The sequence below is a fragment of the Capra hircus genome, chromosome 13, assembly GCF_001704415.2.
Source record: "Capra hircus breed San Clemente chromosome 13, ASM170441v1, whole genome shotgun sequence".
NCBI classification, from domain to species: domain Eukaryota; kingdom Metazoa; phylum Chordata; class Mammalia; order Artiodactyla; family Bovidae; genus Capra; species Capra hircus.
This window is the reverse complement of record NC_030820.1, coordinates 18084187-18110110: the sequence shown is the minus strand read 5'-3', so window position 1 is coordinate 18110110 and position 25924 is coordinate 18084187. Positions and strand designations below refer to the sequence as shown.

General features: G+C 40.8%; 1 protein-coding gene across 21 annotated transcripts in view; it reads right to left on the bottom strand.

Annotated features, from left to right (window-relative positions):
- Positions 1-25924, bottom strand: part of PARD3 (par-3 family cell polarity regulator) — a 573907-nt gene that overhangs the window by 267728 nt on the left and 280255 nt on the right. The gene's annotated exons all lie outside the window — the stretch shown is intronic.

Below are 25924 nucleotides of genomic sequence, written 5' to 3'. Positions count from 1 at the left end.
CAATCACTCAGTCGTGTCCGACTCTTTGTGACTCCATGAATTGTAGCACACCAGGCCTCCCTGTCCATCACCAACTCCTGGAGTTCACCCAAACTCTTGTCCATCGAGTTGGTGATGTCATCCAGCCATCTCATCCTCTGTCATCCCCTTCTCCTGCCCCCAATCCCTCCCAGCATCAGGGTCTTTTCCAATGAGTCAACTCTTCGCATGAGGTAGCCAAAGTATTGGAGTTTCAGCTTTAGCATCAGTCCTTCCAAAGAACACCCAGGACTGACCTCCTCTAGAATGGATGGATTGGTTGGATCTCCTTGCAGTCCAAAGGACTCTCAAGAGTCTTCTCCAACACCACAGTTCAAAGGCATCAATTCTTTAGTGCTCAGCTTTCTTCACAGTCCAACTCTCACATCCATACATCACCACTGGAAAAACCATAGTCTTGACTAGATGGACCTTTGTCAGCAACATAATGTCTCTCTCTGCTTTTCAATATGCTATCTAGGTTGGTCATAACTTTCCTTCCAAGAAGTAAGCATATTTTAATTTCATAGCTGCAATCACCATCTGCAGTGATTTTGGAGCCCCAAAAAAGAAAGTCTGACACTGTTTCCCCATCTATTTCCCATAAAGTGATGGGACCAGATGCCATGATCTTAGTTTTCTAAATGTTGAGCTTTAAGCCAACTTTTTCACTCTCCACTTTCACTTTCATCAAGAGGCTCTTTAGCTCCTCTTCACTTTCTGCCATAAGGGTGGTGTCATCTGCATATCTGAGGTTATTGATATTTCTCCTGGCAATCTTGATTCCAGCTTGTGCTTCCTCCAGCCTGGTGTTTCTCGTGATGTATTCTGCATATAAGTTGAATAAGAAGGGTGACAGTATACAGCCTTGACGTACTCCTTTTCCTATTTGCAACCAGTCTGTTGTTTCATGCTGTTCTAACTAGCATTTAATCCTTACAGAGGTGACATTTTAAAATGTTTTATCTTCAGGGTGAAATAAGTGTAATACATGAGTAAATAAATATCGAGATTTATATTTATAAAACAATTTATAACTATTTTCTCTCAAAAAATCAATTTCTCCTTGGCTTAAAAATGATTTCAAAATTAATCATCAATTTGTTAATGTAGAAACTTGTTGTTATTCGGTTGCTCAGTCGTGTTAGACTCTTTGTGACCCCATGGACTGTAGCACACCAGGCTTTCCTGCCCTTCAGTAACTCCTGGAGTTTGCTCAAACTCATGTCCATTGAGTTGATGATGCCATCCAACCATCCCTTCTCCTCCTGCCATCAATCTTTCCAGCATCAGGGCTTTCCCATTCATCATCAATCTTTCCATTCATTAAAAGACTCTTTAGTTTAAATAAACTTTTACTTAAATCAGTAAGAAAGAAAAAGTCTAAACAAATATTTCTTGCTACACATAAGGACAAATCACTTCTTCGAAAGGCAAGGCACTTATGAATTTTAAATTTTAATTAACAAAAAGTGATAATTGCTAGTATATACTGAGGACTTCCGACATGCCAATTACTAAAGAACACACTTCTCTAGTCCTCAATACAACCTCAATTTAATCAACAATACAACCCTTAAATATATTTCAGTAAACAAAACAGATGGGATCTTTTTTGTGAATTAAGTTTCTGCTAGTCTTTTTTCAATTATAACTAAGCAATGTAACCATGTGATAAGTTCACAAATCTTTGAGTTCTGTTATCCAACGTAACTTGGATAACAGAGCTGTGTTGCTGACATGCAAAGTATTCTTTAATAAAGTTTACTGAATGCTCTACTTGAAATCATAACTAGACATGTAATGGATCCACCCAGTACATTAATTCAAATTAAAGAAATACAACATTCTCCATGTCATGAGCTTGCTGGAAGAGATTCATGGCTATCACTACATGCAAAGCACCCCACCTATTAAAGCAAAGTATTTAGGAAAAAGAGAGAGAACTAATTTTATGAAACATCTATAACACACAACAAACTGCCTATACAATCTTTCATTTAATCCTCACAACAAGGCAGGAATTCTTATTACAGAGAAATTAGGCCTACAAAAAATTGCAGATTTCTCTGCAGCAGCAGCCCTGTGATTTTGAGAACGGTCTTATGGCCTGTGGTTCTTTGGTTTCACTCTTTATAACCCAGAGAAGAGGAACCAAGCACAATTCAGTACTGGATGTGATCCTCGCTAACTAGTAAATCAGGGCCAGGGTCTGTGAGAAAACATGATAATCATGTTGTAACAAATATTTAACTCTGAACATATAATAACTGTACTTTCATATAGAGTGAGAATTACCATTAAAATACTTTTGTCGATGAATTTTCATTTTAGGCTGTTATGTCAGTAGCTCAGTTATGTCTGACTCCCTCTGACCCCATGAACTGCAGCATGCCAGGCGTCCCTGTTCACTGTCTCCTGGAGTTTGTTCAGACTCATGTCCATTGAGTCAATGTTGCCATCCAACCATCTCATCGTTTTAGGAGAAACGTGTAAATAACACTGTCCTAGGTTAAAGAACCCTAAAGAACCTGCCTGCTGATACAGGAGATCGAGGTTCAATTCCCGGGTCGGGAAGATCCCCTGGAGAAGCAAAAGGAAACCACTCCAGTATTCTTGTCTGGAGAATTCCATGGACAGAGGAGCCTGGTAGGCTTAGATAGTCCATGGGCTCACAAACAGGCAGGCACAACTGAGCCGACCGCACACACCTTCATAGAAACAACGAACATCAGGAAATCTTACCAGCTATTACATCTGGATGGCAGGGATTTTTATCGTGTCTTTCTAACGTTAAGTATTTTTACAATGAGCATAAAATCTTTTAGAAATAAAAGGTATTTTTATCTTTTTTAATGTTACAAAACTTTCATAAATTGCTTTTTATTATCTGATATCACTACTTCATAACTCCTTTGAAATGGGACTCTACAAAGAATTAAGGATCTAGAAAGAAAATTAGAACATTATATGTAAGTAATAAGATGGAACTGCACATTGACACTAATGTATATCATAGTGAATCAGTTCCAGCAGAGAGTTGTTTTCTTAATCATTTTGGTGTAGTATCTGAATGGTAGAAAAGTTTAAAAAAGGAAGATTGGTAAGATGCCATATCAAATAAATTAGAAGAAATTTCAATTTAAAAAAAAAGAGTAAAGAGTAAAGAAGAGTCCCTACAAGGCAAGTTCATCACTGAGCTTTGTGGTCCATAAAAGCCTCACATTGCTTCCAACGGGGACTAACATATGTTTATGTAACCCTTTTTCCTTGATGATAAATACATATTTCACCATTATTAATTCTGAAGGGCTTATTACAAATTTTTTGTGGTCCTCAAAGTTCTACACCTCATTATTTTAAATTGTTAAGAAACAAGTGAAGAACAACACATGGGTCCCATAACAAAATCCACTCATGTAAACATCTATTAGAGTTTGTACTGTTTTATTACTTTCCAATGAAGTCTTTTAATTCACATATGAAACACAGTCATTAACTTACTTGAAATGGCTTAGAGAAAGTAGCTTTCCAAAACAAAAAATTCCTCAATTTCCTAGTTAAAGTCAGTGATGCAAAAGCTAGTTGGTAGCTCTCCTGGGGATCAAGAGATCGTATTCGCAAACAAAACAAAACCTATTATATGTTTAAAACAAGGTACATGGCAATGATGACAAGTCTGAATGCTCAATTTTAGATCATGATTCAAAAGTTTATAATAAATGCAGAGGTTAACATTAATAAAGCTAATTAGCTATGCATGGTTGCATTGCCCTAATGCTTGGAATGTGATACAAATACCAAACAAAAATTAAGATGTTAAACAAAAATGTTAATTTAAACTAATAAACATGTTACAGTTGTTTTGGAACCTTAGTGAAAGTAAAAGTCACTCAGTCGTGTCCGACTTTTTGCAACCCCATGGACTCTACAGTCCATGGAATTCTCTAGGCCAGAATACTAGGGTGGGTAGCCTTCCCTTCTCCAGGGGATCTTCTCAACCCAGGAATCAAAATGGGGTCTCCTGCATTGCAGGCGGATTCTTTACCAGCTGAGCTACCAGCTGAGCACATTAGCCTTGTGGTTAAACATGGAATCTCCATGCAAAATGGTTTTGACGAATGATCTCACTTCTCTGACTTAGTTGACTCATTTGAAACTGAGAAGAATAATATAATACTATCTACTGATAATCTATGAGGATAAGCTAACATAAAATGCTTGGAATACTGCCTTCTACATAAATAAAATAGGACTAAAACTTCATGTATAGCATGTGACTTCATATATAGAATAGACTCTCTGTTCTAAGGTTTAACCTTCAGAAATATTTCAACCAAAAACAGTCTGGAGAAAAGGACTATTTAGGAAGAGTACCTGCTCAGAATATCCCTTTCAACGTACTTATTACTAAAATTTCTGGAATCAGAGAAATGAATTAAATGCTGGAAATCATTTCATTAGGATTAATAACCACATCATTTGCTTTTGATTACACAATTTGATCCAATTATGTCAGTTCTTTTGGTTTCCTCAGGTTGTTCCCTTGAGATATAATTAAAACCAGAATTTGTGATTTGCACATGGCCTAAAAAACTTGAGCTCATTTTGTATTAAAGACTGTCTTATCAATATTTACCAGAAAGAGAGGTCTTCAGAGCAAGAGGCTCATTTTATACAATTTTCAGTATAAAATGATTGTAGCAGCGATAGCACAAATTAAAATATTAACAGAAAACGTAACAGATACCTGGTTACTTTCAGTTACAAAAATAAAAGTCTTGAAATATTTAAGATTTTAGGTCATTCATGGGAATAGAAACTGTTTGACTCTTGAAATATTTACTCCTGGATGTTGACATAAAAGATCAAGTTCTCTGCTACTTGGTCATGTATGGATGTGAGAGTTGGACTGTGAAGAAAGCTGAGCGCCGAAGAATTGATGCTTTTGAACTGTGGTGCTGGAGAAGACTCTTGCGAGTCCCTTGGACTGCAAGGAGATCCAACCAGTCCATCCTAAAGGAGATCAGTCCTGGGTGTTCTTTGGAAGGACGGATGCTGAGGCTGAAACTCCAATACTTTGGCCACCTGATGCGAAGAGTTGACTCATTGGAAAAGACCCTGATGCTGGGAGGGATTGGGGGCAGGAGGAGAAGGGGACGACAGAGGATGAGATGGCTGGATGGCATCACCGACTTGATGCACATGAGTTTGGGTGAACTCCCGGAGTTGGTGATGGACAGGGAGGCCTGGCGAGCTGTGATTCATGGAGTCGCAAATAGTCGGACACGACTGAGCGACTGAACTGAACGGAACTGTGATTCAGTAGAAAACAGACTTCGTAACTGGTAAGAAACTGAAATAAAATTTAAGGTATTAGACAATCCGTGTATTTTCAAAAAGCTCAGCAGCTATCTTCAGCATCACAACCCAGAGCAAGGACTTATTTCACCCTTGCGAACAACTGGCAGTATCTTCAGATGGAGATAATACAAGGGAAACCTTCAGAAACCTTCCACACTTTCCCTGTAAAGTCAGCTCAGATTAGCTTTAAATCCAGAATACCAAATACTATTTCCTATAAAAAACCCTGAATCTGTCATTCCGCAGTGTCTAAAGTAAGTCTCAGAGCCCTTTCATCCAGATTCTTGCCTCTTTGTGAGCCCTAGTGGCCAGATTTCTTTTTCCTGAAGTGCCTTTCCTCTCTCCCTTGGGCATTAAATGTGAATCCCAGCCTCCTCAGGGCACAATGGCCTTTGTCTATTCTTCATCATTTTGAAAATCATCTCCACGTGAGGATTCTTGGTCAAAATAGAACTGCAGGTGGTTTTTGTGCCTGCACATATTCTTGAGGATAGCAATCAGATATTAATAAAATTCCAACTTCTTAAAAGAATCTTTAGAATGACACTATTACTAGTGGAGCTATGAAAGTTATATAGTTGAGTCAAACATGCTTGAGGAAGTCAGAGACCTACAATCACAGAACTCACTGCTAACAGTCTAAAGAGGTACCATCAAGGTACAAATGTATGTTAAAAATAGCAACACATATACTGTCCTGCACACATCTAAGGAGCAGGTGTCTTCTCAAGGCACTTAATCCATGATACCCCAAAGAATACTTGCACCCTGCCTGGCTTTTCTGATAGGACTACAAGTGTGAAAGGGTTAGTTTCACGTCACATCCACTTGGGCTTCCCTGACAGCTCAGCTGGTAAAGAATCCACCAGCAACGCAGGAGACCCCAGTTCAGTTCCGGGGTCGGGAAGATCCGCCAGAGAAGGGATAGGCTAGCCGCTCAAGTATTCTTGGGCTTCCCTTGTGGCTCAGCTGGTGAAGAATCCACCCTCAATACAGGAGACCTGGGTTGCGAAGATCCCCTGGAGGAGGGAAAGGCTAGCCACTCCAGTACTCTGGCCTGAAGAATTCCATGGACTCTATAGGCCATGGGGTTGCAAAGAGTCGGATGTGACTGAGCGACTTTCACTCTCCTCAGGTCAGAGTCCTGAGGAGACGCATAGCAAGGTCACTGAGAAATCACAAGGAGATGGACCTGAACCATCCTAAGCACAGCTCTTTGTGGGGCTCCAGCAGAGAAGGTGCGGGCAGGCACTAAAGCACAGAAACTCATTTGGGCTAAACAGAAGTCTGATCATCCAGGTTAGAGAAAACTTCAATACAATGATGGGCTCTCAAAGCAGAGACCTGGAGGGATAACCAAAAAATTAGAAAATGCTGTGAAGATATGCCGTGACTAGGAGTATGCTAGAGGTGGCTCTCCAAAAAAAAAAATTGTTAAACAGCAAAAAGATCTTATCTGTAATGTTTGCCAATACAGATACTCCCCCCATAGCAGACTGCAAACCACCAGTATCACGTCACTGAACAGTGTGGAAGACACATGACCTTCGGGTAGGAGCCATCTATGATTACCCAGGTGGCGCTGGGATGAGTGAAAAAACAAGAGCTCTTAACAGATTAATAGCAGATATTAACAATATAAAAATACCAGCATCATGTTTGACAGTTAATCATACTTGGCCAGATTACTGCTTAGTTTTATATCCTAACAGGGCTATTCATCTATCAGATGTTTATAATTTGAACCAACTAACGGATGAATTATAGATCTCCTACGACAAACCCATAGGAAGTCAAAAATATTGTCAAGTCCAAAATCCATCTAATACTCCTAACCTACTAACTATCACAGCTTCAGTTCAGTCGCTCAGTCATGTCCAGCTCTTTGCACACCAGGCCTCACTGTCCATCACCAGCTCCCAGAGTCCACCCAAACCCATGTCCATTGAGTTAACGATGCCATCCAACCATCTCATCCTCTGTCATCCCCTTCTCCTCCTACCCTCAACCTTTCCCAGCATCAGGGTCTTTTCAAATGAGTCAGCTCTTTGCATCGGTGGCCAAAGTATTGGAGTTTCAGCTTCAACATCAGCCAAGCCTGATTTACATGTGCTCCAAACACATTAGCTGACAGTTAGGCAAAATTATCCAACACAAAGCCTATTTTATAATAAAGTGTTGGCTATCTCATGTAATTTATTGAACACTGTATTGAAAGGGAAGAACAGATGTTTGTTGGTGTACTGACTGCTCACCCTCCTGATCACACACTGGGAGCTGTGAATCACTGCCACCACCCAGCATCATGAGAGAGAATGCAGCAGTACATGACTAGACCCAAATTTAAAATTCGAAATAAGTTTCTGATGAATGCGAACTGAACATTCCTAAGTCGGGAACCATGTGGACAATAAGCCAGTGAATTTCTAACAACTACCACCACCACTCTGACAGCAAAGGGCAATTCTTATCTGAAACGGTAACTTAATTTCCTAAAAGTCCAGTTAGAAAGAGATTAGACACCGAAGTACATCTGGTACCTCTGAGGCACCTAAGTGAGCCTAGAGAAAGGTATCACCTTGGAGGGTCCGACTTGGGGTGCAAAACACAAGTTAAAATTCACCCCAATTCTTTCCTTCAGCAAAACAACTAAAAGGTCATGGCCTTGAGCATGACATTGATTTCAGTTCAGTTTAGTCGCTCAGTCGTGTCCAACTCTTTGTGACCCCGTGAATCACAGCATGCCAGGCCTCCCTGTCCATCACCAACTCCGGGAGTTCACCCAAACTCATGTGCATTGAGGCGGTGATGCCATCCAGCCATCCCGTCCTCTGTCGTCCCCTTCTCCTCCTGCCCCCAATCCCTCCCAGCATCAGCTTTCAGTGTTTAATAATTATACCTCTTAAGTGCACACATTTTGAATAAAACATTTATTTTATCTTATAAATATCTTTATTTTATCTTACAGATATTTTAGAGAAACACTGAAAAGAACTTTATATATAGAGTACTTTCTTCACTGGATAAAGATGGGTAGGAAGAGAGAAAACACTTTATTAAGAGTTGTGTTAACATTAAACATCTCCACAAATGTGCCAGACCCTATACTTAGGCTGTTTCTGTTCTACAGAGAATTGCAGCTCAGAGTAACTAAGTGACCCATCCTTTGTTATACAGCCATCAGTCCACATGGTAATCTACCAGACTCAAGGGCAAGCTCCTACAGAGCAGGGCCCAGACACATGTTCCCAGCACCACAAAGTGAAATGCAAAGAGACCCTACAGGCAGGGAAGGAAGGAACACCCATAATCACCCCTACCTGTTATTCAGCAGTCAGCTACTGCTGAGCCAGGTCAGAGAACCTCAGGGGCATCTTTACAAAGTCACACCATCCAACTCAGCTCCTGACTCCAGGATCCTACTTGTGAGGCCAGTCCTGGGCCACTCTGGATTGCTAAAGTGACAACCTATGAACTTCCCTGGTCCAGTGGTTAAGCCTTCGCCTTCCAGTGCAGGGAGTGTGGGTCTGATCCCTTGTTGAGGAGCTAAGATCCCACATGCCTTGCAGCCAAAAACACAAAACATTTTCAAAAAAAAGAAAGAAAGAAAACAGCATATTGTAACAAATCCAATAAAGTCCTAAAAAAAAAAAAAGTGACAAACTAAGTGCACCATGAAAATGAAAACAAGGCCTGACCCAGTCTACCAACAGCCACATACTCATCCGTTGTTGCGGACAGTGAGGACGGGGAGCTTATAAACAGAGGCGGCTGCAGATGAAGGTCTCAAGCTGAGGCTGAAATACTCTTTACTTCCTGAGCCGCAGTGACCACATTCAGATAGGAATCAGTTAACTGCTGTTTTAAAGAAAATGCAAAAAATTTGGTTTACATGCAACTTGATTTCCCCCCAGATTTGGGAGGGCCGGGAGTGGGGGCGATGTCCAACCTACAGAAAATTGAATAAATACACCCAACAGACTCTTCACCTAAATTCACTAATGGCAAACATTTGTTGTCTATCTCATATATGTTTTATTTTCAAAACTGGAAGGTGCTTGAGGACAACAAATTGTTTTCGAAAATAGAAAATGGAGTGCAATTGGCTAGGTTTAATTTAATTTGGAGAAATTTTTCTAAGAAAATGGCAAGAGTATACATCATGATGGTTTTCAATTACCAAATGCATGTACTTCTGTTTGCCTTTGCTGATATTTTAAACTATCTCCCTCAAAAAAAAAGAAAGAGGAAGAGAGAGAAGTTAAGCTTACATTACAAAAGATTAGACATTTAGTCAAAGATTTCACAGGTGCTTTCCCATACAGTACAACTAAAATTACCCTTGTTTTAACAGATTATAATGTGATTATATAAACGTTTCTTAGAGGGAAATGACCAATGACCAAACTAGAAGGATAAGGTTTGGTTTCAGAGAATGTGGTTGGAAAGCAGTTAGGCAAGTCTAAAATAAAATTTTAAAGAATAAATCCAATTTCAGCCTATTAAAAGCATATTTATAAAGGTTGTTCTTAAGCCTATAAAATACATTCATTTCATAATTGTATACTTCCAAAGATTTGAAGGTACTAATTCCCAAAAAACCATAATTCTACATGTTAGATGGTGGGTGATAATTTTTGAGATTTAAAACGTAAATTTTGACCAGTTTATAATGAAACTCTTCATGACACTAAAGTAATCATGGTTGGTGATTATCCATTCTTTATTTTGGACACTGTCCACATTCCTGATGGAAATAGGAGGTGACTGTTATTCCATCAGACTTAATCTAGTGTTTCATAAATGAGAGCAAATAAATTCATGGTCAATTTAAATATCCATGATTACAATTCTTCAGAAAATTAACCTGATTAGAAATATTTAATTTACTAGTGTTAACTGTACAAAAAAGAACTATACAAAAAAAGATCTTCACAACCCAGATAATCACAATGGTGTGATCACTCACCTAGAGCCAGACATCCTGGAATGTGAAGTCAGGTGGGCCTAGGGAAGCATTACTACAAACAAAGCTAGTGGAGGTGATGGAATTCCAGTTGAGCTATTTCAAATCCTGAAAGATGATGCTGTGAAAGTGCTGCACTCAATATGCCAGCAAATTTAGAAAACTCAGCAGTGGTCACAGGACTGGAAAAGATCAGTTTTCACTACAATCCCTAAGGCAATGCCAAAGAATGCTCAAACTACCATACAACTGCATTCATCTCACATGCTAACAAAGTAATGCTCAAAATTCTCCAAGCCAGGCTTCAACAGTACATGAACCGTGAACTTCCAGATATTCAAGCTGGTTTTAGAAAAGGCAGAGGAACCAGAAACCAAATTGCCAACATCCGCTGGATCGTGAAAAAAAGAAAAAGCAAGAGAGTTCCAGAAAAATATCTACTTCTGCTTTACTGACTATGCAAAAGCCTTTGACTGTGTGGATCACAATAAACTGTGGAAAATTCTTCAAGAGATGGGAATAACCAGACCACCTGACCGGTCTCTTGAGAAATCTGTATGCAGGTTAGGAAGCAACAGTTAGAACAAGACATGGAACAACAGACTGGTTCCAAATAGGAAAAGGAGTACATCAAGGCTGCATGTTGTCACACTGCTTTTTCAACTTCCATGCAAAAACACTGGGCTGGATGAAGCACAAGCTGGAATCAAGATTGCCAGGAGAAATATCAATAACTTCAGATATGCAGATGACACCATCCTTATGGCAGAAAGTGAAGAGGAACTAAAAGACTCTCTTGATGAAAGTGACAGAGGAGAGTGAAAAAGTTGGCTTAAAGCTCAACATTCAGAAAAACTAAGATCATGGCATCTGGTCCCATCACTTCATGGCAAATAGATGGGGAAACAATGGAAACAGTGTCAGACTTTATCTTTTGGGGCTCCAAAATCACTGCAGATGGTGACTGCAGCCATGAAATTAAGACGTTTGTTCCTTGGAATAAAAATTATGACCAACCTAGACAGCTTATTAAAAAACAGAGACATTACTTTGCCAACAAAAGTCCATGTAGTCAAAGCTATAGTTTTTCCAGTAGTCATGTATGGATGTGAGAGTCGGACTATAAAGAAAGCTGAATGCTGAAGAATTGATGCTTTTGAACTGTGGTGTTGGAGAAGACTCTTCAGAGTCCCTTAGACTGCAAGGTGATCCAACCAGTCCACCCTAAAGGAGACCAGTCCTGAACATTCATTGGAAGGACTGATGCTGAAGCTGAAACTCCAGTACTTTGGCCAGCTGATGTGAAGAACTGACTCATTGGAAAAAACCCTGATGCTGGGAAAGATTGAAGGCGGGAGGAGAAGGGGATGACAGAGAATGAGATGCTTGGACGGCATCACCAACTCAATGGACACAAGTCTGAGTAAACTCCGGGAGTTGGTGATGGACAGGGAGACCTGGCATGCTGAAGTATATGGGGTTGCAAAGAGTCGGACACGGCTGAGCAACTGAACTGCACTGCACTGAACTAAGTGCTTACTGAGTGACCACCTTCACATCAGGGCACAAAACACGAGGACATGTATCTGGTCATGTGCCACCTTTCACAGGGCTGCTGCTGCTACTGCTGCTAAGTCGCTCCAGTCGTGTCCGACTCTGTGTGACCCCATAGACGGCAGCCCACCAGGCTTCCCCATCCCTGGGATTCTCCAGGCAAGAACACTGGAGTGGGTTGCCATTTCCTTCTCCAATGCATGAAAGTGAAAAGTGAAAGTGAAGTCTCTCAGTCGTGTCCGACTCTTAGCGACCCCATGGACTGCGGCCCACCAGGATTTTCCAGGCAAGAGTGCTGGAGTGGGGTGCCATTGCAAGCAACTCCAATCTTGCATTAAACTTTTTAATGAAAGACACTATGCATTCATAAACTTGAATATAAAAAACAATAGGATAATTTTTAAATATTAACTTAAAACAGATCATAAAGTAAATGTTAAAGAAGATGTTGGATGTTGAGAGAAGAATAGAATAGAAGTAATACAAAGAAACATTATCAGAAGCAGGGGAAACCAACCCACCTCAATGTTGGGAGCGTGTCTCCTTAGTAACTCCTTTTAATGTCATAGGGAGCATTTCCCCATCATCAAATCATCTCATAAAGGATTAACTGGTGCTAAAGTATACAGAATAAAACATAGAAGTCCCATGTCATCACTACGCTCCTAGTCCAAGTTTCCTCTTTAGAATGATTCACAATTGCAATTTAGAATCATACCTGCAATTTGGAAAATATCCCTCCAATTTCCTCTCTATACTTACATATGCATGAGATGCCCATATACTCAGGTATAATTTTTATGTGAAGTGAAACATATAATATATACTCTGTGAAACTTGTTCTTTTCATTTAATGACACATTTTGGAAATCTTTCAATACTTTTACCTCAACTCTTTTAATGGCTGCACTAATAGTATCCCTCAATACAAATATAAAATAATTGATATAGATACTCCTCCATAAATGGATAACAGTAGGTTCTTTCTAGCACTTTTTGCTACTGTAACAATTAACATACTTATCCAACAGCAAACATTTCTCTGTAAACAGTACTCAATCCCATGGACGGAGGAGCCTGGTAGGCTGCAGTCCGTGGGGTCGCGAAGAGTCGGACACGACTGAGCGACTTCCCTTTCACTTTGCACTTCATGCATTGGAGAAGGAAATGGCAACCCACTCCAGTGTTCTTGCCTGGAGAATCCCAGGGACGGGGGAGCCTGGTGGGCTGCTGTCTATGGGGTCGCAGAGTCAGACATGACTGACGCGACTTAGCAGCAGCAGCAGCAGCAGCATAGTACACAAGTTTGCCTCTAGAGCCACTGCCTTATTACCACTTGGTTACTAAAAAATTTTTGCTAATTTTTTTTGCTAAACTACAGTAAAAAAAAAAAAAAAAATCAATATTTTAATTTGTACGTTAGCCCCTTACCTAATAGTAGAAAAACAATAGAAGAAAGAAGCTATAAAGTTTGATGATAAACAGTTTCCATCATCTCATTACGTAGAGCAAAGCATGTGGAGGGTAAAAGCAAAAAAACAAAATCACCAGCCATATCATATTTTCTACCAAACAAAAAGTTCCTTAGCATGAACAGAAATTTTAATAGTCAGAATCCCTTGAGATAAGAATCAAGCCCAGTGTTATTTAATATTTCCATAGCAATCTATTGGAAGAAACAGACAACAAGATAAATTCCAGTAACACAAAACCATTCCGGTTAGGAGAAACCAGAGGGCCTTTGGAAGACTCCAGGAGGAACTAATCAAATATGAAGTCTGATGAAAGCTGGCTTATTAATGCAAGGTAATCAAGGTTCTTTTTAAATTTTGAGTGAACAGCTCTATCCCAATGAGCAATGACTTCTTCATACCAACAGGCAACTAGGTAAACCATTCCCCCCATCATTGAAAAAAACAAAATGCCTTCCTCTTTTTCTCTTAGTTTTTCACATCTTATACACCCTACTAATCCTAGTGCAGGCATGCTAAGTCACTGCAGTTGTGTCTGACTGTTTGCAACCCTCCGGACTGTCGCCCACCAGGCTCCTCATTTCATGGGGATTCTCCAAGCAAGAATACTGGAGTGGGTTGCCGTGCCCTCTTCCATGGGATCTTCCCGACTCAGGGATCAAACTTGTATCTCTTATGCCTCCTGCACTGTCAGGCGGGCTCTTTACCACGGGCACCACCTGGGGAGATCCACTACTCCTTAACCCCTAGAAATCTGGTGCCTGGCCCTTTGTTCTACTGAAATTATTGTCAGCAATTTTTAATATCTCAACCAGAGAAAATCACACCTTGAATAATCACATTATACCAAGACCAACAGATTCTTCCTCCTGGTACCTGTCAAATTTATTCTTTTTTATCTCTGCTGCAACAGCATGGATTTAAGACATTATTTCTTATCTTCCTAATAGAGCTTTCTCATCTCAAATCCACTTGCAGTGGACTTTAATGGTTAAAGAAATGTGTTGTTTGAACCAATGTGATAGATTTGACCCCCTTTCTCCACCACCAGTGTTGCCTTTGCATAATACATATTTGAATACCTGTGCAAATCTGGACCCAACTGAACTTCTAATATCCTTCTTATCCAAACATGTCACTAAAACCCAGCATATCAGATGTTTGCCAACAAAACTTCCTCTATGTTCATGTTTCTGTAACCTGGCTTTACCAGGGGTACCACTGTCATCTTTCAAGACCCGAAGTGAATACCATCCACTATTTTACAACTAAGACAATTTTTAAGAGTCAAAGCGTCCAGTCAAAGTGACCATAGTTTTTCAGGGTTTAGGAGCATAAGCTGTTAACCACTACGAGGAAATCATTAGAGCTTCTGAAAAACTGTGTTAGTAAAAAAAAAAGGGGGGGTATTAATAATTTCCCTAATTGCCCAGAGAAGGAAAAAGCAGCTCATAGTGGTCAGATTAGGAAGTCCCTCAAAGCAGAAGTCAAGTCTGAGCCTGTGGCTATAAGCACAGGACCTCACCTCCTCGCACCAGAACATCTCTGACTCAAAGGCAACGAAAATCACCTGATCAGTTCAGCTCAGTTCAGCCGCTCAGTCGTGTCCAACTCTTTGCGACCCCATGAATCACAGCACACCAGGCCTACCTGTCCATCACCAACTCCCAGAGTTCACTCAAAGTCATGTCCATCACATCGGTGATGCCATCCAGCCATCTCATCCTCTGTCATCCCCTTCTCCTCCTGCCCCCAATCCCTCTTAGCATCAGAGTCTTTTCCAATGAGTCAACTCTTCCCATCAGGGGGCCAAAGTGTTGGAGTTTCAGCTTTAGCATCAGTCCTTCCAAAGAACACAGAGAACTGATCTCCTTTAGGATGGACTGGTTGGATTCCCTTGCAGTCCAAGGGACTCGCAAGAGTCTTCTCCAACACCACACTTCAAATGCATCAATTCTTTGGTGCTCAGCTTTCTTCACAGTCCAACTCTCGAATCCATACATGACCACTGGAAAAGCCATAACCTTGACTAGACAGACCTTTGTTGGCAAAGTAATGTCTCTGCTTTTGAATATGCTGTCTAGGTTGGTCATAACTTTCCTTCCAAGGAGTAAGTGTCTTTTCATTTCATGGCTGCAATCACTATCTGCAGTGATTTTGGAGCCCAAAAAAATAAAGTCTGACACTGTTTCCACTGTTTCCCCATCTATTTCCCATGAAGTGATGGGACGAGATGCCATGATCTTAGTTTTCTGAATGTTGAGCTTTAAGCCAACTTTTTCACTCTCCTCTTTTACTTTCTCAAGAGGGTTTTTAGTTCCTCTTCACTTTCTGCCATAAGGGTGGTGTCATCTGTATATCTGAGGTTATTGATAGTTCTCCCGGCAATCTTGATTCCAGTTTGTGCTTCTTCCAGCCCAGTGTTTCTCATGATGTACTCTGCATATAAGTTAAATAAGCAGGGTGACAATATACAGCCTTGACGTACTCCTTTTCCTATTTGGAACCAGTCTGTTGTTCCATGTCCAGTTCTAACTGTTGCTTCCTGGCCTGCGTATAGGTTTCTCAAGAGGCAGGTCAGGTGGTCTGGTATTCCCATCTCTTTCTGAATTTTCCAGTTTATTGTGATCCACACAGTCAAAGGCTTTGGCATAGTCAATAAAGCAGAAATAGATGTTCTTCTGGAACTCTCTTGCTTTTTTGATGATCCAGCGGACGTTGGCAATTTGGTTTCTGGTTCCTCTGCCTTTTCTAAAATCATCTTGAACATCTGGAAGTTCACGGTTCATGTATTGCAAAGCCTGGCTTGGAGAATTTTGAGCATTACTTTACTAGTGTGTGAGATGAGTGCAACTGTGTGGTAGTTTGGGCATTCTTTGGCACTGCCTTTCTTTGGGATTGGAATGAAAGCTGACCTTTCCCAGTTCTGTGGCCACTGCTGAGTTTTCCAAACTTGCTGGCACACTGAGTGCACCGGACGCATGAGACAAACACTGACCGGTGCCTTGCAGAAAGATCATTAACTGAAATCGACAATTTGCAGTTCCTCAAAATTTTACCAGACTCCTTGTTCTCCAGAGAGGCTTGTGGAATACTGTTTTTCCTTAAGTGACAATTTCCATCCAGGATATGCCCGCCCCTCCGGGAAGCTAGAGATTAAGCAGCTTATTTAGGATCCCAGGTAAGAAGCATGAACGAGGACCCATTCTGGACCTCTTCCCTGTTCTAACCACTCTGTTCTCAAGCAGGCTGATGTCTCAGAGTGAGCATCCAAAACATATGTAACTTCCCTGGCAGTCCAGGGCTTAGGACTCAGCACTTTCACTGTTGAGGGTCCGGGTTCAATCCCTGGCCAGGGAACCAAGATCTCGCAAATGGTGCAGCACAGCCAAAAACAAAACAGACCAGAGATTGGACTAAGTAAATAAGGGCACAACACTGACTCTACAGGTGGGGGGACACTGGAGGCAGAAGAAAGATAATATTCATTAAAAAGGAAGGCCCAGAAGTCTGACATAGGATCTGCATGAGGTCATGGTGGGAGATAAAGCCTAAAAAAAGTTAACCAGGGTTCTGGATTGCAGAATTCTCAGAACACCCAGCTAATGTGGTTAATTTTAAATCAGTGCAGGAGAGATTTTTAATGCCTTTACACTTGGAGGTGATGCAATACAAATGGTGCTTTGAAAGATGAAGCAAACAGGAAGATGCAGCATTGATTAGGGAAGGGACAGATGGTGGAGGGAGACAAATCTTACATGAGTCCAGTCGAAGGGAGTGAGGCTGAAGTGCGAACAGGTGCAAAGAAAGCAGAAAGGCACAGATACACGCCAGACTAAAGGTATAATATGTCGCACCTGGCAATAGATAAAACAAGAAGCAGTAGAAGGAAGAGAGAAAGCAAAATTAGTTTGAAACCTGGGAGACTCATGGCAAAATGACAAAAAATAAGAAAGTCACCAACAATCAGAATTTTCTAGCTCTAGGAAACATTCGGAAATTAACTGCAGACCATTTCGCAGGGGGTGAGGTCATCCTAGCATCCAGAGGCTGTGATGGATCACACAACTGGATGTGGGCGGCAGGTCAGGTCCAGAAATAGGGGCTTTACCTCACATTGCCCCTCAGACTAGGGACCATTTCCCCTCTGCTTGGAAGAAAGTGTAAAAATGGCTGAAAGACATCTAGAAAGAAGTAGTTCGCTAGTATTTGTGGGTAACATAAGGCTGGAGGGATGGGAAGAGAAACTAAAAGGTCATGCCAAAGAAGAGCACATAAAATTCCATTTAGAAAAATGACCTGCACACACTCAGGCAGAGCAAAAGAAAGGGATTCCTGCAAATAAAACAGTGAGTGAGTTTACGGAGAGAATGGCAGAGAAGCCAAGAGAAAGACTTCCTTGGGATGCAGTAGGTCCACAATGCTAGTCCAGCCACTTACAGAAGGAAAAATGCACACACACCTGAAAGAAGACATGTTCACCATCAATAAAACCCTCTGCATATTTTACGGTTTCCAACATATTCAAGGAAATAAGACGTGGGATTTATCTTTTTATAAAAATCTACAAAATAAATAATAAAAGTTAATTAAATAATTATGTATACCCTAATTCAACTTAACTCCTACTCAAGAGCAAAATTGTAAAAACTCAAATAGTCATTATACTGAGCCACAGAAAGTATATCAAATTGCTGGCTAAGTCTTGTCCAATATTAGACAACCAAATTAGCAAAAGTTTAACACATAACTCAGTGGAAAAATCTTTTTAAAATAACAAACATTATTTTTATTTGAATTGAGACCTATTTTTCTTGGCCAATCCACAGAAATATGTTTCTCTTTCTATGAGTTCAGGACATTAATGCCAAACTCTCAGCCAAAGGTTTATGAAAGTATTACTGAATCAGGTCTGTTTATGATTAAAATACAAAGTTCTCAGGAAAATTAGTTCCTCCAGGGACTTAAAATAGGAGTAAGTCCAAAAGCCTAGATTTCTGCTGATATAACCTAACTTTCCTTGCCCTCCCTCCAAATTTTCCCCAACTTAATCTAGAAGAGATTCTTGAAAACTTAAACATTCAATGTAAGGAAAGATATACATCTAAGGAATAGTATATTTTTTATTGGAATGTTTGCTACAAAAATGTTTCATGAGAAGAACTGTTTAGATACAAAAATTACAAATAGGTAGCCCTTTACAACTACAAGTGCATTCAATGAAAGTAAAGTTGTGTTTAGATGCAAAGGTTGTGAAAGAGATTTCATGCCACCAGAAGTTAATGCATGCCTCCCTCAAAAACAGAACCCAGGGCAACAAATACTGGCATGCTCTCATTAAAAGAAAAAGACACATTTAAAATGAAGCCTGATGCTACACTATGCTAAACATAATTGCTATGTTGGGAAGAAAGGGAATCAGCAGTTGCTGGGTCCACCTTCTTTTGGTTTGGCCAGAAGCAAGGCAATAGGATAATGGGTCACAGGAGGCAGGTGTCAGGACCTCTCCAGAGATGGAGCTCTCCTAGTTCTGACCAGAGGAGAGGAGTTAGGAAGAGAGGAAGGGAGAGTCAACCAGCATGTTCAAAAAGCCAGTGATGGAAGAGCCACATGAATCTGGAGATGGAAGAAGGTCCAGGCAGCTGGCAATGCTGGAGCAAGGGGAAAAGCACTGGGATGTAAAAGAGCAGCAGGAAGACCCACCCACAACAGAAACATTGACTGTCCGGCAGCCCAGTAGTTACGACCCCACGTTTCCAATGCAGGTGGTGTTGGTTCGATTCCTGCTCAGGGAACTAAGATCCCACATGCCACGTGGCATGGCCAAAAAACAAATAAATAGAATAGCATGGAAAGAATTAAAAACAGAAAAAACTAATACTACTGTGTCTTTTGTCTGTGAAGGAATAACAAGAACCTCCACCCCTAGCCCTAAGGCTTCCTTTTCCTTCCAGGAAGACAAGGATTGAGTGACATGCTCTCCTGAAGAGGAAAGGAAGCCCACTCTCAGCTCACGTGCTGCCAACTGAGTCGACACTTCTGTTCTAGAGAGCATGGAAAGGGAGGAATTTTAAAGGCACATCTCGTCAGCTGAACAGATTTCACAGAACCTCATGTTGTAAGGTAAAATGACAGAGTGCAGGGGATCTCCTGGGTATTGCTGATGGGAGTATAAGCTGGTCCAATATCTACTGAGGTCAGTCTGGAAACATCCATCAAAGTTACATATATATATACTCTCGTACAAACCCACAAATGTACAATTTCAATTTTAGGTATCTATCCACGAGACAGTCAATGCCAAGTAGCTTAAGGACACAGGTTATTCACTGGGGTGCAAAGCCCAGTGAACAGCAGAGTGCTTATCAGCAGACAATGTCCCATCTGTACAAAGGAAAATTATTAAACTGTTTCATAAACAGACACTATTTATGTTTCAATATAAAAAGACTGCCCAGTCTTCTCAGCAGAGAAGTCAAAGCTCAGAAGATGATGGATAGTATTTATGTAAAAATGTGAAAAAAGAATATATTTTCATGTTAGCTTAGAAAAGAATGGTACTATGTTAAAGGATCCATAAGAACCCAGTAACAGTGATTGCATAAAGGGAGGAGAGCTGGACACTGGAAGGCAGTATTTTGTAATATCCATGTGTAATGTTTCATTTGTGGACTATGAATATATCACCTTTGCCAAACTTAAATAACATAGCCTAACATTTTTATTTAAAAAAAGAAGAAGTACGTATTATCAAATTAATCCCCATATAGTCCAATGAGTATACTAACTTTCAGGATAACAGAGAAGACCCCATAATTCTTCTCACTCATCTCACTAGATGTCCAATGAGCCCAGAGTATTTTCCATAAGAAATAAAGGACATCACATCTCTTTTTGAAAATAATTTCTAAAATTCAATTTCATATGAAATATCCATGTATAAGAAGAGAAATGTTACTCAGAATTGGATGAAGAAAATAATATCAAAAATCTATATACTAGATCTAAAATGCTAGTGGTAGGCTCAGAATTTATAATATCCACATGTTATACACTGAACATGTAAATATGAAACTCCAATGTTCCCAGAATAAGAAAATTTGTCCGTAAAAGAAAATGAAATTTTTGCTAGCCTGGCATCCAAGAGTAATAATTATAATTCATATTCATTCTAATGACAATACAAACCTCAGAACTCTCTGAAAAACAATTTTTAAACTGCAAGAAAGCAGCTCTGAAACAAACAAAATATATGATATATTCAGGAGAGAATATATTACATTCAACTCACTTGCTTATAAAATATTAAATATAATCAAACAACTTGTTCAAATATTGTTTTCCAATTAAATGAAAAATTAATCTGTCGCTTTAGCTACAACCACAGAGTAATTTCACATTTTCTGATAATTAAATATTTTAAATATTCAAGTAATTAAAAACTTTACAGCTAATAGAATCGGTGACTATGTTGGAACATGAGCAACATTTTAGGGGGCTTTTTTTTTATGTCCCACTAATGCCTCCCCTAAGTAAGTCCCAGCAGCTTGCACCTTCTGTGATCATGATGTTCTCTAAAAAGCTTTAAAAGCCTGAAAAGCCTCAGGTGTCTTTCCCAGGGCAACTGTGACCTGTGATACAGCGAAAATTATAAGGATGCAGAGACACTGCTGGTAACAGACTGCTCGAGCTCACCTTTTAACACCATGTTCAGTTACAAGACACTCTCAGGGAAAGGTAAGAAGTGATCAAATAAGTCTGAAAATGATGAAGACCAAGCTCTCCATCAGACCTGGTTTTTGGTGTAAAACTTGCACCCCTTGCAAAACAAGCAAGGATGTAGCCAAACACTGATGACTCAGAAGTATGACCACATGCATAAGGTTGACTTATGTACATGTCTTAATATTTAACAGGTTTTCTTTGCTTTACCTATAATCTGCAGTTTTTAGCTGGTAACTAATAAAAATCACAGGATCATATCTTATGGCATAAAAACAGCCAATCCAGTCCACTCAACAAAGAATCAACCTGCAATACATGGTATCAGGAAAAGTAAAATCATTATGGACTTTCTCCTTCAAATTTCTCAAAACACTTATTCACTCAAAAACACATGGGGGATGAGTCAGAGCTACAAACAAATAGTAACCAGGATGACGTCTGTGCCATTTTGGTGCATGGAAACAGATATAAACAAAGATAAATTCAAATTCATAAGTGTAATAAAGAAAAGGTTGATGAAAGAAGAGACGATAGCCTGAGGCTGCAGGAATGTGCCCCTCCTTCAAGCATGAGGATTAGGGAGGGGCGGGGGAGGGGGGCAGATACAGGAAAGATAAAGGACAGAAAGAACAAACCTGTGGACACCAAGTGGGTGGTGTGGGATGGGCTGGGAGACTGGGATTGATGCATGTACACTATTACGTATGAGACAGACAGCTGGTGAGGGCCTTCTGTATAACATGGCCTGGGCAAGGGCAGGAGGGGGGCGTGCGGGGGCAGAACGTGCAATCTGTTTGTAGGATGTATGTTGCTGCTGCTGCTGCTGCTTCTGCTAAGTCACTTCAGTCATGTCCGACTCTGTGCGACCCCATAGACGGCAGCCCACCAGGCTTCCCTGTCCCTGGGATTCTCCAGGCAAGAACACTGGAGTGGGTTGCCATTTCCTTCTCCAATGCATGAAAGTGAAAGGATGTATGTTAGTGAAAGTGAAGTCGCTCAGTCGTGTCCGATTCTTTGTGACCCCGTGGACTGTAGCCTACCAGGCTCCTCTGTCCATGGGATTCTCCAGGCAAGAATGCTGGAGTGGGTTGCCATTTCCTTCTCTAGGGTATCTTCCCGATTCAGGGATCGAACCTGGGTCTCCCACATTGCAAGCAGACGCTCTAATCTCTGAGCCACCAGGGAAGCCTCCAGGATGTATGTTAAGTTAACCTTAAAAATGCATTCCAACATACAGAAGGGGCAGATGAATACTGCTTGATTCCACTTATACAAGGTACCTAGAATAGTCAAATCATGGTCAGAAAGTACATCAAGAGATGCCAGGGGCCAGGTGGTGGGGGTGGAGCTGTGGGGAGGGGGACTTACTGCTTAAAGAGGACAGAGCTTCAGTTTCAGAAGGTGAAAACTTCAGGAGATGGATGATGGTGAGAGGTGCACAACAGTGTGAATGGACTTAGTGCTCTGAACTGCACAACTAAATATGGTTAAAATAGTATGTTTTATATTATGTGATTTTTACCACAATTTTTAAAAAAGGGAAGGAAGGAACTGAGTCTGTGAATTGGCAGGGCAGCCAGGAGACAAGAGCTTGTGGGACAGGGCCAGTGTTAATGAAGCCTGTGTGCTGGGTTTAGTCGCTCAGTCGTGGCCGACTGTTTGTGACCCCGTGGACTGTAGCCCACCAGGCTCCTCTGTTTGCGGGATTCTCCAAGCAAGAGCATTGGAGTGGGTTGCCATGCTCTCCTCCAGGGGATCTTCCCAACCCAGGAATCAAACCCAGGTCTCCTGCATTGCAGGCAGATTCTTTCCTGTCTGGGCCACCAGGGAAGCCCAGGAATGCGGCAGCGGGTAGCCTATAGCTGCTGACTAGACCGAGTGCAGAGACACACACACATGTGCACACACTCAGGGCTGCACAGAGAAGAAATAAACACAAAGTCCTGTGACTGAGAAGGCACAGCAGACAAAGAAGCGTCGAGGACTGCTGACCTGAGGGGAATTTCCTCCAGATACGAGGAGGGCGGCAGCTCGCGCCAAGGGAGGTGAGTAAACACTGTGCTGGGAACAGGAGGAACCAGAGAACACAAGAATGACTTCAGAGACGTGAAGGAATACAGCAGGCAGGAAGAAGCACTCTGCTTCTCAAAAGTTTTAACTTGATCCTGATAAACATCCACATTGCCATTTTATCTTACAATCTGGTGATTACAGTATTTGCTTAATAAAGAGAGAGAAAACATCACTCCATCTTTCAATCTTATGAAGCTTGATTTGCTAAAAATAAAAATATTACAAGTAATATGTTCTTATTGCAAAGGAGTATGTATTTCTATAAAAACATGAAGTGAAACCCAAAAGCCCACTCCAAACCCCTCTGCCTTGCAATGCTATTGAGGTTATATTATGGAAATGTGTGTGTTAGTCTCTCAGTCATGTCTGACAATTTGCAACCCCACAGACTAGCCTGACAGGCTCCTCTGTCCATGGGATTCTCCAGGCAAGAATACTGGAGTGACTTGCCACTCCCTTCTCCAGAGGATCTTCCCAACCCAGGGATCAAACCCTAATCTCCTGCATTGCAGGCAGATTCTTTATCATTTGAGCTACAGGGAAGTCCTTTATATCATGGAAACTACATGTTTATTTTCAGTATTTTCTTCTTTAAAATCTTTTCAGATATTGAAGAAAGCTGATCAAAAACCTCCTTCAGCCATAAGAGCAGAAAGAGAAAGAAAGGAGGGAAAAACTGAAGGAAAAAATAGCTCATGGATACACAGACCCAATGAAAATACTACAGGGCACATATACTCAGGCCTCAGTGGGAAAAAAGAACATATAACCATTGAGCAAAATGCTTTAGTGTTTAAAAATAGCCATTTTTTTCAGGACCATTCCAGAATCCTGTTGAACGTAGCTGGAAAAAGCCTGTATGAGACTGACTTTGAAAAACTACACCTACCTAGATCACAAAACCCCCCAATTTAAAACGGCTCATGTGGGATTCACTTGCTATGGGCAGGCCGCAGGACACGGGCAGGGAAGACCACATACTGTAAGCTAAAGATTTTAATGCAACTTCTTCACCAAATTTCTTTAAAAGAGAGCAGTTCACTGCTCAGTGAATGTAGAAGAGAGAGGAGAAAACTTGTATTCTTTTCATAGTCATATTTAATCGTGCAGCTCACAACAAAAATCTTGAAGACTGCCTGCAATGAATATATGAAAAGGCACCTGAGGGTCGTAGCTAAAAAAGAAAATGTGCCTTTATCCACAGCACAAGCTCCAAACATCGAGTTATAGCAGCTATATTCACAGGCAAGGAAATCATCAGCTACTAACAGACACCCCGTGAAGGTTAATCCACACACTACCAAAGATTTTTCACTCAGTAGAATTTCAGACGCACGTCCCTGCTGCTCCCAGGCTTTTAGCTCCATAGGCCAAAGAAGCAATAAAAAGGGCCAGTCATAAAGGAACAGAATTGACTAGTTCCCATTAAACCGCACTACCCCAACCCAACACTCCAAAAACCAACGAGGAGAACTATGCCTCCGGAGCGTCCTCCATTCACAAAGGGACCCAGATGCTCAGGAAGTGGCCAAGCAGAAGCCCTCGTAAGACACTTAGCAATCTCAAACGGTATCCTTAGGTCTAATCGTATCAAAACCACACATGTTTGTCAAAAACAGAAGCGAATATAATACATGGACACAGACACACCGATTAACACTAATGTCATTCTTATGTCAGACTAGGTTCTTCAGAGAAGAACCAGAGATGATTTAAAATGATTAACTTGTATTCTAATTCTGATAAGATGCCATGGAAGCAAGAATCCAATTCTGGAAGGATGATGAGGGCATTAGAATACACCAGGGATGAAAACGAACCAGCCCAGCACACCAAGTGGTACACCTAATATGCTAGGAGAAAATAACATTTCAGTGACTCAAAACTAGAGAGAGTTAAGTGAGCTGTAACCATTAAGCCCATTCTCCCCCAGAATTAAGACAGGAAAGCAGCACTGAGCAAGTGCCTGTGATGTATCAAAAGCTGGATCTGAGTTTGGGTGTGTGTCCCCTCACTTCACCTGCACACACGCCTACAGTGGGCATTATTTTCCCCATTTTGTCTGTAGTGAAAATGAAGTTTGCAGAGTTTACACAACCCAGTCAAGGCCACGCCAGTGAATTATGAGTTTAGATAAGGGTAAAATTCAGCTTATCACTCTCACGAAAGTGGCCCTGCATGCGTTTTGGCAAGGCTCTCCAGGAAACTCGTGGGCCCTTCTTGGAAAAATGTCCACCAGCCCCTTGCCTTCCAGTCCTGATTTTGTATTTGATGTTATGAGTCCACAGTTCTTTGATAATACAAGTAGAAAACGTGTAGGGTTTATGAGAAATAATATGCCATGTACACAGAAGTCACTTTAATCATGTTTTAAACCTTAACTAATGTAATGACATGTCATATTATGGTACGCACCCCATTATCAAAGTCCAAGACAATCTGCTCTTGGCATATCCAAGAGACATGACACCTCACTTCAGAGGTTGTTTGGGTTTTATTTTTGGTGTTACTGTGAACATGACAGGTTTCTGCTATGAAGAAACTCTCTGGCATTTTATAATGAAAGCTAAATTTAATTTTAAAACGATCAATGTTCCTTGTTTCTACATTTGCTGCTGCTGGAGGGGAACACAACTATACCTGCTTCTGCACAAGTTCTGCCGAACTCTGCCAACTAGGAATTAATATTAATAGATCCCCTACCTTTTAATAGAAAACTGTAGAATTTGAGAATTGGGAGGCAAGGACCTTC